The sequence below is a fragment of the Ictidomys tridecemlineatus genome, chromosome 6 (assembly GCF_052094955.1).
Source record: "Ictidomys tridecemlineatus isolate mIctTri1 chromosome 6, mIctTri1.hap1, whole genome shotgun sequence".
Lineage (NCBI taxonomy): Eukaryota > Metazoa > Chordata > Mammalia > Rodentia > Sciuridae > Ictidomys > Ictidomys tridecemlineatus.
Genome location: NC_135482.1, coordinates 164699052 through 164711215, shown reverse-complemented (window position 1 = coordinate 164711215; position 12164 = coordinate 164699052). Strand labels below are relative to the sequence as shown.

General features: G+C 38.7%; 1 protein-coding gene and 1 long non-coding RNA gene across 2 annotated transcripts in view; both read right to left on the bottom strand.

Annotated features, from left to right (window-relative positions):
- The window catches only part of Wdfy2 (WD repeat and FYVE domain containing 2), a 252580-nt gene that overhangs the window by 198219 nt on the left and 42197 nt on the right, over positions 1 to 12164 (bottom strand). The gene's annotated exons all lie outside the window — the stretch shown is intronic.
- Positions 5852 to 10871, bottom strand: LOC144365161 (uncharacterized). The gene is made up of 2 exons (XR_013423408.1): positions 9280 to 10871; positions 5852 to 8415 (listed from the first exon to the last, which is right to left on the bottom strand). It is a non-coding gene; the product is annotated as an uncharacterized LOC144365161 (long non-coding RNA).

The following is a 12164-nucleotide window of genomic DNA, read 5'->3' as shown; positions in this document are numbered from 1 at the left end:
TCAAATATTTTATGTCTACTGTTCTAGATTCTGGAAAGCAGTGGTGAACAAAACAGGCAAGATGTAATGGGCCTCTGTAGGGATAAACACAATGAACTATACAAGTAAATTATGTATGTAGTATTTTGGAGACTACAACTGCTTAAGGAACAAATAGAATAGGGAAGTGAGAAGAAATGCCAGGGGAAGATGTGCGGGGTAAGGGAGATACGAATTGAAATTGGGTGGTCAGGGAAGACTTCAATGAGAAGGTAATGTGTGAGCAAAGACTTGAAGAAGGTGAGGGAGTGAACACTGGGGCTATATGCTGAAAAGTTTTCTAGACAGAGGGGACATAAAATACAAAGGCCCTTCAATAGGTGCTTACTAGTAATATTTGAAGAATAGCAAGGGAGCTCGTGTGGATGGAAGAGAATAAGCAGAAATATGAACAGTGGAGCAGATCAGAGAGAGGTTCAAGGATAGAGATAGTGGACCAGATTTTATAGGTCTTGGAGACCACTGAGAGGACCTTGATTGTCACTAGGAGTGAAATGGGAAGTCACTGAAGGGTTTGATCAGAGAACTGACTTGATTTGAGCTATGTTTTTAAAGTTTCCTTTTTGTTGTTAGAGAATATGAATTATTGGGTGGTGGTGGGGGGGAGCAATAATCCAACAAGATGAAGACTTGAGCCAGAATTGCAGAAGAGGAGGTAGTGAGAAGTAGTGAGGTTCTAGATGTATGTTAAGGGTAGACTAATAAAACTTCATGAAGGATTAAATGTAGAGAATGAGAGAAAGAAACAAATCAAAGATGATGCCAAGGTTTTTGGCTTGAGCAACTAGAAAAGATGCAATTGAGATGGTGAAATTTATAGAAGGAGCAGATTTGGAGGGGAAGACCAGGAATTTGGTTTTGGGTATGATGATTTTGAGATGCTTTTAAAACAGAGAAGTCATATTGTCACTTGGCTGTTTGAGCTGCAAGTTTGTGTGAGAGAGATCTACTGAGATAAAAAAATAATTTGGAGTTAATAAAATTCAATTGAGTTTTAAAGCAATGACACTAAGTGACCTCATGAAGAGAGTGGCTATAGTAAAACAAGTTGAAGAGGTCCGAGGCCTGAGTCCCAGGATGCTTCAGTGTTAAGTGGATAAGCACACAGGTCTGTGACAGCATGTTCACTTTTTATTGTAATTGTTTTTGCTTATCTCATGTGTCCACTAAACTTCATGGGAAGAAATGGATCTTACTGTTTATTTATTTAGGTACCAAGTATTGAACCCAGGAGTGCTTAACCACTGAGCAACATGACCATTTCTTTTTTATTTTGAATTTTGAGACAGGGTCTTGCTAAGTTGTCGAAGCTGGCTTTGAACTTCAGATCCTCCTGACACAGGCTCCAGAGCCACTGGATTACAGGTGTGCACCACTGTGCCCAGCAGATCTTATTATTTTTAAAACAGCTTTATTTCAAGTATCATTTATGTAACATAACACTGACATGTTTAAATGTAGAATTCAGTAGGGTTTTTAAGTTTTTATTTAGTTTGTATGACAGGTATTTGATAAGCAAGCACTTAGTAAATGTTTTTAGAATGAATGTTGAATTTTTTTGAGAATGTATGATGCTAGTGAGGAAACCCTGGGCTTTTCCCATGTTGAATAAGCACTCTTCCCCTGAATTACATACATCCTCAATTCTCAATGTTGAATTTTTAAGTGAATGAATAAATGGACAAATGTATGTGATTTTAGATCAAACCATTACATCTCTGGATATCATTGCTTCATTGAATGCAAATGAAGGGCTTTAATTCTCTTTTAGTTTTGAAATCAAAAGTTTCCAAATACTTCTTTTCAGAGATGTGATGGTTAATGTTTTCTTTTCCTTTTCTTGGTGCTTACTAGGAATTGAACAAGATTTTTTTTAATAAAAATCGACAAAAATAGTTTCTAAAAGGACCAAGAATAACTGAAATAATTTTGACAAAGAAAAAGTTAGAGAAATTATTCTAATTTAAAAAATTATTATTAAAAAGCTATAATGAGAAGAATGGCTAAATAAGTTGTGGTATGTTTTTAAAATGACAAAAATGCATACTGTTCCAATATGTGCAAAAATGTGGGTGAATCTTAAAATAATTAGGCTGAAGCCAGGTGCAGTAGCATGCACTGGTAGTCCCAGCTACTCAGGTGGCTGAGGTAGGAGGATTGCCTTAGTCTAAGAGTTTGAGGCAGACTAGTCACCATAATGAGACTCTATCTCAAAAAACAATAAAAGCTGGGTACCATGGCACATGCCTGTAATCCCAGCTGCTTGGGAAGTTGAGGCAGGAGGATCCCAAGTTCAAAGTCAGCCTCAGCAACTTAACAAGGCCCTAAGCAACTTAGCAAATTATCTTGTCAAATATAGAAAGGGCTGGGGATATGGCTCAGTGGTTAAGTACCCCTGGGTTCAATTCCTGGTTGGAAAAAAAAAAAAACAAGAAAGAAAGAAAATAACAACAACAACCAAAAAAAAACCCCAAATGTTATGCTGGATGAAAGAAGCCAGATACAAAGAACACATACCATATGATTTCATTTGTCTGAAATTCTGGAAAAAAACAAATAAATCTGTAATGACAGAAAGCAGATCAGTGGTTGCTTGGGGATGGGGGTAGGTAGAAGAAGCTGATATCTGGCCTGTGTTGTTTCACCAACTAACTGCGTGGGCTTGAGAAGGTCACATCAGTTCCCTGTTCCAAATGGAACAGATAAGTAAACTCAGGTCTTAGGTACCAAGTAAACTAGGTCTTAGGTATCAAGGTCCCTTTCAGCAGTAACTTCTTTTTTTTTCCTTATTTATCTTCTAAAATTTTTTATTGACACACAATAATCATACATATCTGTGGGGTAGTGGGATAATCCAATATAATAAATAATCAAATCAGGGCAATTGACATTTCTATCTCCTTGAAATAATTATCTTTTTTGTGTGTGTGTGTGTGGAAGGAAACTTCAAATATTGTCTTCTAGTTCTTTATAAAATGCATTATAAATTGTTGTAAACCAGTCACCCTACTGTGCTGTGGGACACTGGAACCTGTTCCTCCTATCTAACTGTGTTTTAGTAACTGTTATTTGATCTTCTTCTATCTTCCGTCTCTCCTACCCTTCCTATCATCCACCAACCACTATTCTACTCTCTACTTTTATGAGATCAACATTTTATGAATGAGAACATGTGTTATTTGTCTTTCTGTGTTTGGCTTATTTCACTTAACATGATATTCTCCATTGAGATCCATGTTCTAGCAAATAACAGAATTTCATTCTTTATATGGCTGAATAATATTCCATTGTGTATATATACCATATTTTCTTTATCTGTCCATCTGTCAATGGACACTTCAGTTGATTTCATGTCTTGGCTACTGTGATGCATTCAGCATTAAAATCATTGATCTTTTCTGCATCTAGACCCATGGAAGAATAAAGGGAAAGGATTTGTTCATGGTTTTTGCATTGAATTCCTGAAACTTAGCACAATTTTCATGAAGTGTTTTTGCCAGATTAGGAAGGAATGATTGTCTAACAATTTTTCCAGAGAAAATTATAAATTAATAGTAAGATAGGCAAAAAAACTGAAGAAAGCGTTTTTCTTCCAGTAGAATTCTGTGCTTTTGATAGGAAATGCTGAGTAAAGGGTTGATGAGCAATTAGCAGAAGGTAGTAAAAATGAAGAAAGACAAGGAGACACCACCAACAAAATGAAGGTGCTTACCACCATTTAAATTGCTTTCCTGTTACATATTCAGTAACTGCAAAAGTTAGATCCATTTATTTTCCTGATAAGGTATTATTCACAAGCCAGTATTATTTTAACAGTCAAGGAAACCCCAAAAATGCATTTAAAAGGGCATTTGGTTAGACTTTTCTCTGAAGGAATACATTGCTTATTTCACAAAAGTCCCAAGAGGGAAACATTGAGCTCATATTTTACAGATAGAGAAACCAAGACAACTACTACTCTATTATATTTCTAAAATTAGACATTCTGAATTCATAAGCATAGCTGGCCTCATGGCATTGGATAAAGGACCATGGCCTGTGATGACCTAACTTGCTGGTTTATGATCCCGATTAAATGTGATAACATATGTAAAGTCTCTGGCACATGAAAATATACATTAGAGAAAAGACAGCCTTTTTAACAAATGGTGCTGGGAAAACTGGTTATCTATCCATATGTAGAAGAATGAAATTAGATCCTTATCTCTCACCCTGCACAAAGATCAACTGGATATAGACCTAGAAATTAAGACAGGCATGGTGGCACATGCCTATAATCCCAGCGGCTCCAGAGGCTTAGGGAGGAAGACCAGAAGTTCAAAGCCAGGCTCAGCAATTTAGCAAGGCCCGAAGCAATTTAGTGAGACCCTGTCTCAAAATAAAAACACAAAAAGGGCTGAAGATGTGGCTCAGTGGTTAAGCTCCCCAGAGTTCAATTCCTGGTACCAAAAAAAAAAAAAAATGAATACAAATAATAATAAATGCTGGAGAGGATGTGGAGAAAAAGGAACACTTACCCTATTGGTGGGATTATAAATTAGTAAACTACTATGGAAATCAGTATGGAGATTCCTCAAAAAACTAGGCATGGAACCACCATTTGGCTCATCTATACCACTCCTCAGTATTTATCCTGAAGAATTGAAGTCATCATACTACATTGATACATGCAAAGTCATGTTTATAGCAGCACAATTCGCAATAGCCAAACTATGGAATCAGCCTAGGTATCCTTCAGTGGATGAATGGATAAAGAAAATGTGTTTTATATATATATATATACAATGGGATTTTATTCAGCCATAAAGAAGAATGAAATTATGTTATTTGCAGGAAAATGGATGGAACTGGAGATCATTATGTTAAGCAAAATAAGCCAAACTCGGAAGGTCAAGGGCCATATGTTTTATCTCCTTTGTGGAAGCTAGAGCAGAACAAGGAAAAGAAAGGTGGTGGCGGTGGTGGTGTGTGGGGGAAGTCTCATGAAAATAAAATGGAGATCAGTAGAGGAAAGGGACAGGGGAGGGAGGGGGGAAGAGAGGATGGAAGTGCTGGGGAGTGAGATTGGCCAAATTATATTGTTATATTTGTATTGTGTGCATATATGAATACGTAACAAATCCCATCATATGTACAATGATAATGCATCAATAAGAAACCTGGGGAAAATGTTATCCCTGGCACATATTAAATTCTTTATAATTCATAGTTATTACTAATAAAAGGAATAATTAACTTTATTTTATTTTTTTAGTTGCTAATGGACCTTTATTTTGTTCATTTATTTATACACGGTGCTGAGAATCGAACCCAATGCCTCACACATGCTAGGCAAGTGCTCTACCACTGAGCCACAACCCCAGCCCACAGGAATAATTAATTTTAACTGTTAAAATTCATAAGATGTCTTAGGAAGATCCTGAATGGTAAGACTGATCAAGACAAAGGAATGACTTAGCAAAGTTAATTGTGTAATGATAAAGAGATTATTCTGGAATGTGAAATAAGGAAGGTGTTTTGGGTTTGGGGACTACAGAAAAGGCGAGAAACTTTGGTTGGGTTACAAACTATAGATAGTTGGACTGTTTACATGGCACAGCAGAGGGAATTCAAAACTTTATGTATGTCAAGGGAGAAGGGGTACTGAGGTTTGACGAGATCTTATCAGGGTTTCAGGAAAAGGATTTTGGTGACCTTGTAGAATATGGGTTGAGGTGGGGACAGAGATAGAGGGATAAGTCAGGATGTTCTATCAGGGTTTGAATTGAAATTTAATGAAGGCTGAACATGGGACTGCAAAGGAAATGGAACATTTGCAGCACAATGGCAGATGCAATCAGGACTTGGCAACCAGTCATGGCTGAGGAAGAGTGAGAAGGGGCATTCTGGAAATGTTGCTGAGACTTCAAGCATAAGCCACATCTAGCACAGTTCTGACTGGAGATCAAGTGTTTCAATAAAAGGAAGTAGATTTACACAGTGGAATGGGTTTGATTTAGGATGTGCTGAGTTTGAGATGTTTACAGAACATACAGTTGGAAATATGGGACTGGGGTTGGGAGATGAGTCAGCTGGAGGCGGATGGAGAATCCTTCCCTAAAAGATCCCGGTTGAAACTGCCCAAGTTGATGAGATCATTGAGGAAGAACAGTAGCACAAGGCAAGCACTGTTAAGAGTAGTAACCATTATAGGGGTGTGCATATGATTGTAGTGAGAAGGGCCTCAAAAAAAACCTCAAACATCTGAGTGTAAGTCCTGCCTAGGCTTTGATATGTATTTTGTCACTAATCTTATGAAAACACAGATAACATTATGAGACAGAAAAAGGGGAAAGAGGGACAAACCTTTGTTGAAGTCAGTATTTTCAAGGTTTAAATAGAAGAGCAACCAGAAAAGGGAAGGAAGACCAAGTTTTGAAAAGGTTACATCAAACTTCCAAGAGCCAGCTTATCATCCTGTGATAGAGACACTGCCTCCAATGTTCTTGGCCCTGGTTGAGGGTCAGTATATACACATAAAAGATAAGTAACAAGCTGAGGGGACATTGGGGAAATATGAAATGCTTGACATAGACAAGAAGCATTATTTAATCATGGTTTGGGCTGGATTTGGTCCAGGAAGGCTCAGAGAGAAGAAGACAGGTGAGCCCAATCTTGAAGGTGTTAGCAGATTCTGGAAGAGTGAAAAGAACACTGCAGGTCAGGGGAGCCATGTCCTTAAAGGCCAAATATTTTCTTTTAACCCATATTTACTACCAAGGTACACCAGAAAGTCTCCTCCAAACTCATAACACTTTATAGCCTGTCTCCATTTTAACTCCTAAGTTTTCCAATCATTCCTAATGCTACTGAATACACTTGTGTGGTCACCAGATTTGACAAAACAATGGTGTTTTATTTTCATCTTAAACGTCAGTGCATTTCAGCTTTTCTTTCAGTTTCCTATTTATTTTAGTTCCCACATTTATTAAATTATCATTGATTTTAATTTTTAAATTTAACTCTCTTAATGTCAAGTCGGTTGGCATTCTGAACTAGTAATGTTATGCCTAGAGTTTTTAAAAGAACAATTAATTCCATATTAATGTCTGAAATTACCCCGCACCCCTAACTCAAGAGGGACCCCAGAGTGATGGGAATCCTAGATTGCAGTGGACATTTGCTGCTCCTTGGCTTCCCAGCATGCATTCCGCCTCCTGCTCCTAAGAGGGCTCTGGATTCCTTGCTGGGAATTATTGGTTCCTCCTTGTGGCAGTTAAGGAACCCTGCTGCCATCTTGCCAAGTGGTCTCTGACGCTGAAGTTGACCAATCACATTTTATTCTAGGATAGTACATATTGAACAAGGTAACTCAAGAACTGGTTAAAAAAAATGGAACAGGATTTATTTCAGCAATGATCCTGAGATCATCAATTACTACTTAAATAATGCAGGGCTGTCCTTTCCAAACATCATTCCTTGGATTTTTTTTTTTTTTTTTTGTGTGTGTGTGTGTGTGTGTGTGAGAGAGAGAGAGAGAGAGAGAGAGAGAGAGAGAGAGAGAGAGAGAGAGAGAGAGAGAAGAGAGAGAGAGAGAGAGAGAGCGCTGTCACATATCTTTCCAATAAATTCTCTCTGAACTTAGCCAGAGTCAGTTTCTATTGTTTACCAAAAAAACAACAACAAAAACTAGAAAATCCAGTGTTTTCCACTGTCTGCCAAATTTATTACCATTGATGTGGGAAATCAAGTGAGTAGGGTGGGTAAGAAAGTACATAACTAGGCTCCCAGCTACTTGGGAGGCTGAGACATAAGGTTTGCAAGTTTGAGGCCAGGTCCAGCACTTTAATGAGACCTTGTCTCAAAAATAAAATAAGAGGGGCTGGGAGTGTAGCTCAGAATTAGAGCCCTCCTGACTTCCATTCCCAGTACCACAATAATTTAAAAATTAGGAGACTGAGATGTGGCTTAGTGGTTGAATACTAATATAGCAGGCATGAGTTCAATCCTCAGAAATGCATTTAATAGAAAAAGTATAATGAAGAGATATTTTGGCAAATGATACTTTGTTTCTCTTTCAGTTAACTGAGTCACTGTCTACAGTTGCTTGCTAGAGATGCTGAAGAGTCATCTTGATAGGGAGCCTTGCTTTGCTTTGATCTATTCTAGCAGAATCCTCTTCCAGCTTGCCATCTGCCTCAGGGGATAGTTTGTATAGAGTGTACAGGGGCTCCTGCGTTCAGGGGCTCCTGCGTTCTCTGGCTTCCAGGATGAGTCTGGTCCTCTCTCAATCTTAAGAGTGAGATCTGGGTGTGATTTCTCTCTGCTAACATCCCTTGGAGTTGCCTCAGCCTGGTTGTGTTCAGTGGTATGCTGGTCAATGTTTAAGAATTGGGTCTGTGGAAAAAAAAAAAGTTCCGATTTGTAGTATTTGCTTATTTCCATGGGATACTATTCCTGATATGCCCTAACTGACTTTAGGGTACCAATGTGACATCATTGAATACAGTTTGTAAAAGATGCTAACATTCAGCTCCCTCCCATGTGTCCTATGAGCTGGCTTGAGTACGTCACTGGCTATGTCTGCCTCCCAATGTCAGGCCCCTCCTCATGAGTCTCTTTTCTTCAGTGTTCCAATAACTTGCATTATCTCTGTGATCTACCTAACTCCTATACACACCTTTGTAAACTGCCACTTTGTAAGAAAATAAGCAAAACTGTTCGCACACATGCGCACACATACAAAATTTCACAAATTATCCTCATTTGAAAGCATCACTTCATGGTGGTGGTCAATAGCCTTGGAGGTAGCCCCTAGTGATACCCACCTCCTTCCTGGTATTCACCTACTTGTGCAGTTCCTTTCTAAGTGTATTAGATTTAGTCAGCATGACCTGTAGAATATAGTAGAGGTGATAGTATGTCACTTCTGAGATAAGTTGTAAAGTTTCTTTATTTTCTTCCTCCTCCTCCTCCTCCTCCTTTCTCCTTCTCTCTCTAATTCTCTCCTGGATTTTCACATGGGGGAAGCCAAATTCCATGCCAGCTGGCCCCATGGAGAGACCCACACTGTAAGGAACTGAGGCCTGCAAACAACCATGCAAGTGAGATTGGCAGCAGATCCTCCAGCCCGGATCAGACTTTGATGACCCACCAACAGCTTGATTATGGTTTCATAAGACACAGCACCATAACTAGGTAAGCTGCCGCCAGATTCTTGACCTTTGAAGATGCTATGAAATAATGGTTTTAAGTCACTACCTTTTGGAATACTTGGTGATTTGTGTGTAGCAATAGATAACTGACACAGGCGGCGCTCCGTCCCTCTTACTCTGCAGGTCCCAGCAGTCAACTCCTGAGTATGAGTCATCTGTTCCCTTCTTGCCTCCTCCACTGCCCTCAGCCTTGTGCAGGTCTGGACTGCTGCAGTTGGTAATAGCTCACCTCCTTGCTGACCACGCTTGGGCTATAACATCAATGGAAAGCTGTTGTTGACATTGCCCTTGTTAAAACCCTTCCCTGGTGACCCATTGTCCTTGGAATCAAGATAAAAATATTTATATCACTCTTATGACCCTGGATGAGTATAACTCGTCCTACTCACTCTTATGACCCTGGATGAGCATAACTCGTCCTACTTCCACAGTTCCTTTCAGGCCATTCACACTCACCCAGCCCCCGGGCCTTGTCTTCACTGGTCCACTTTCTGTTTTCATCTGCCAAGGTTCTGCCTTGACTCCAGTACTGTAGTCAGGCTGTTCATATACCCTTCCCTGCAAGCTTCTCCTATCTTCTAGTCAGCTCAAGTCATCCTTCAAGTCTTGTCTTCTCAGAAGGCCTTCCCTGGCCTCCACTGAGACAGGACTGAGTCCCCATTATGTCCCTTCACAAAATTCTTATTCAATATTCAACCAATAATTATCATTCATCTGAAATAGGCACTATCTTGTTATATTTTATAACTAAACTGTCTAGGAGTTTGGAATATATAAGTAAATATGTTCTACCCTTTCTTTTTTTTTTTGAGAGTTAGAGAGGAGAGAGAGAGAGAGAGAGAGAGAGAGAGAGAGAGAGAGAGAGAGAGAGAATTTTTTTTAAATATTTATTTTTTAGTTCTCGGCGGACACAACATCTTCGTTGGTATGTGGTGCTGAGGATCGAACCCGGGCCGCACACATGCCAGGCGAGCGCGCTACCACTTGAGCCACATCCCCAGCCCTGTTCTACCCTTTCTTCATGGTATATATCATAATTTTAATTCAAATAATTATTTTACTAAATGATTAATGTCTATCTCCATTGCTAGGTCGTAAACTCCATGTGGACATGGACCATTGTCTGCTTATTTTCCAATACCTGGCTCAATTAATATTTGTTGAAGAAATTGAATGAGAGCTTTGAAGTCAGACCGGAATTTGACTATTTGATCTACTATTTACAAATAGTGGGCACAGTTTCACTATCTATAAGCTGTGAACAACAACAGCACCTACTTCTTTGGGTTGATGTGAGAATTAAATCACATCATGGATGTGATATGCTTAGAACAGTGCCTGATACTTTAATAGGGGCATATGCAAATTATTATGATTAAAATGAATTCTATATCACATTCATGTGACGAAATCATAATTTTGAGACTATTTATTGCAGTTTACATTTTCCTGAGTCATATCTTCCCCAGAAATGAGCATTTTGCTGTTGCTCAGTTTAGCCAAATGTACTTGCTTCGGGTCCTTCAGTGCTTCTCTGAAAACTTGAACTGATGCAGCATTTTCAGTTTGCTATAAATTTCCCCACTTAGAGGAAAGATGTTGAACATGTGTGTATATTTGGTAAAAAATGAGAATGATACATACCTTTCACGAGGATTCTGTGTCAAGGAGTTAGCAGCAACAAACAGGAGTCAAGGCATCGTAAAGGACATGGTAGATAAAAATCAAAGTGAAAGACAAACAGGAAATCAGATGGCTACTGTGTTTGTTTATCCTGATCAGGATTTTATATAGCAAATCTTTGTTTATGTTTTTGTTGAAGGTAAAAAATGAGTACAAGAAATAATTTGAAACATAGCCATCAACCTGCCAATGGCAGTTAGCGCTTCTAAAGAAGCATGGAGGAGGCTTTCAGTTCTAGTTTGTTTGGTAAGAATCCCTTATAACAAGAGTGCATTACTTATGTATAACGTGCACATACCCAAATATGATTTAATGAATAATTAAAGAAAGAGAAAGAAAAAAGTTGAGCAAGCTTCAGTTGGCTTCATTATGATTTCTTACACAAATTATTTTTTTGGTGAAGGTACCAGGGATTGAACTCAGGGGCACTTAATCACTGAGCCACATCCCCAGCCCTATTTTGTATTTTATTTAGACACAGGGTCTCACTGAGTAGCTTAGCGCCTCACAACTGCTGAGGCTGGCTTTGAACTTGTGATCCTCCTGCCTCAGCTTCCAGAGCCACTGGGATTACAGGTGTGCACCACCACTTCCCGCTTCTCACACAAATTTTATCAGCTATCAAATCTCTCTTTAATGTAGAGGGGAAAGAGAAGAAGTACAGAAATAGGGAAAACTGGAGAAAGGGAGGTGGGCTACTCAGATACCTTTTTATTATATGGCTTCATTATTACTTAAAATATTGTAAATTTCTCAAATGTTAAAAAGTATTCATCAAGTATTTATTGATACTGTTTTCATGTGCTAAGTACGAGGAGGGACATGAGCCTTCATACAACTTTCCACCTAGCTAGACAGATGAGTCCAGCAGCAGACCCTAGAACACTTTAGAATAGGTTGAAAGCTTTAAGGTGAACACACCTTAGTCAAAGCTTATATAGTTCAAAGAAGGCAGAACTTTGAAGGTTCACATTGTAGGTGTAGGGAGAAATATAACATTGTATGAAGAGGTCACAGAAGAGGGGGATTTGCATTATGCCAGAGCATGATATCAACACTAAGCCAGAGGTGGAGCTGGAGAGTGTACAATGAAGGGGTAAAGAGCTTCAGGATATGGGTAAATACATCTTTTCTCCCAGAAACATGTTTTGTAAGGAAAGGGGAGAAAGAATATCTGATAGAGTGATTGTTGGGATTGAAAATTGTTTTCTTTTGCATCTTGTTTTTAAATATAAGAGATTTATGATA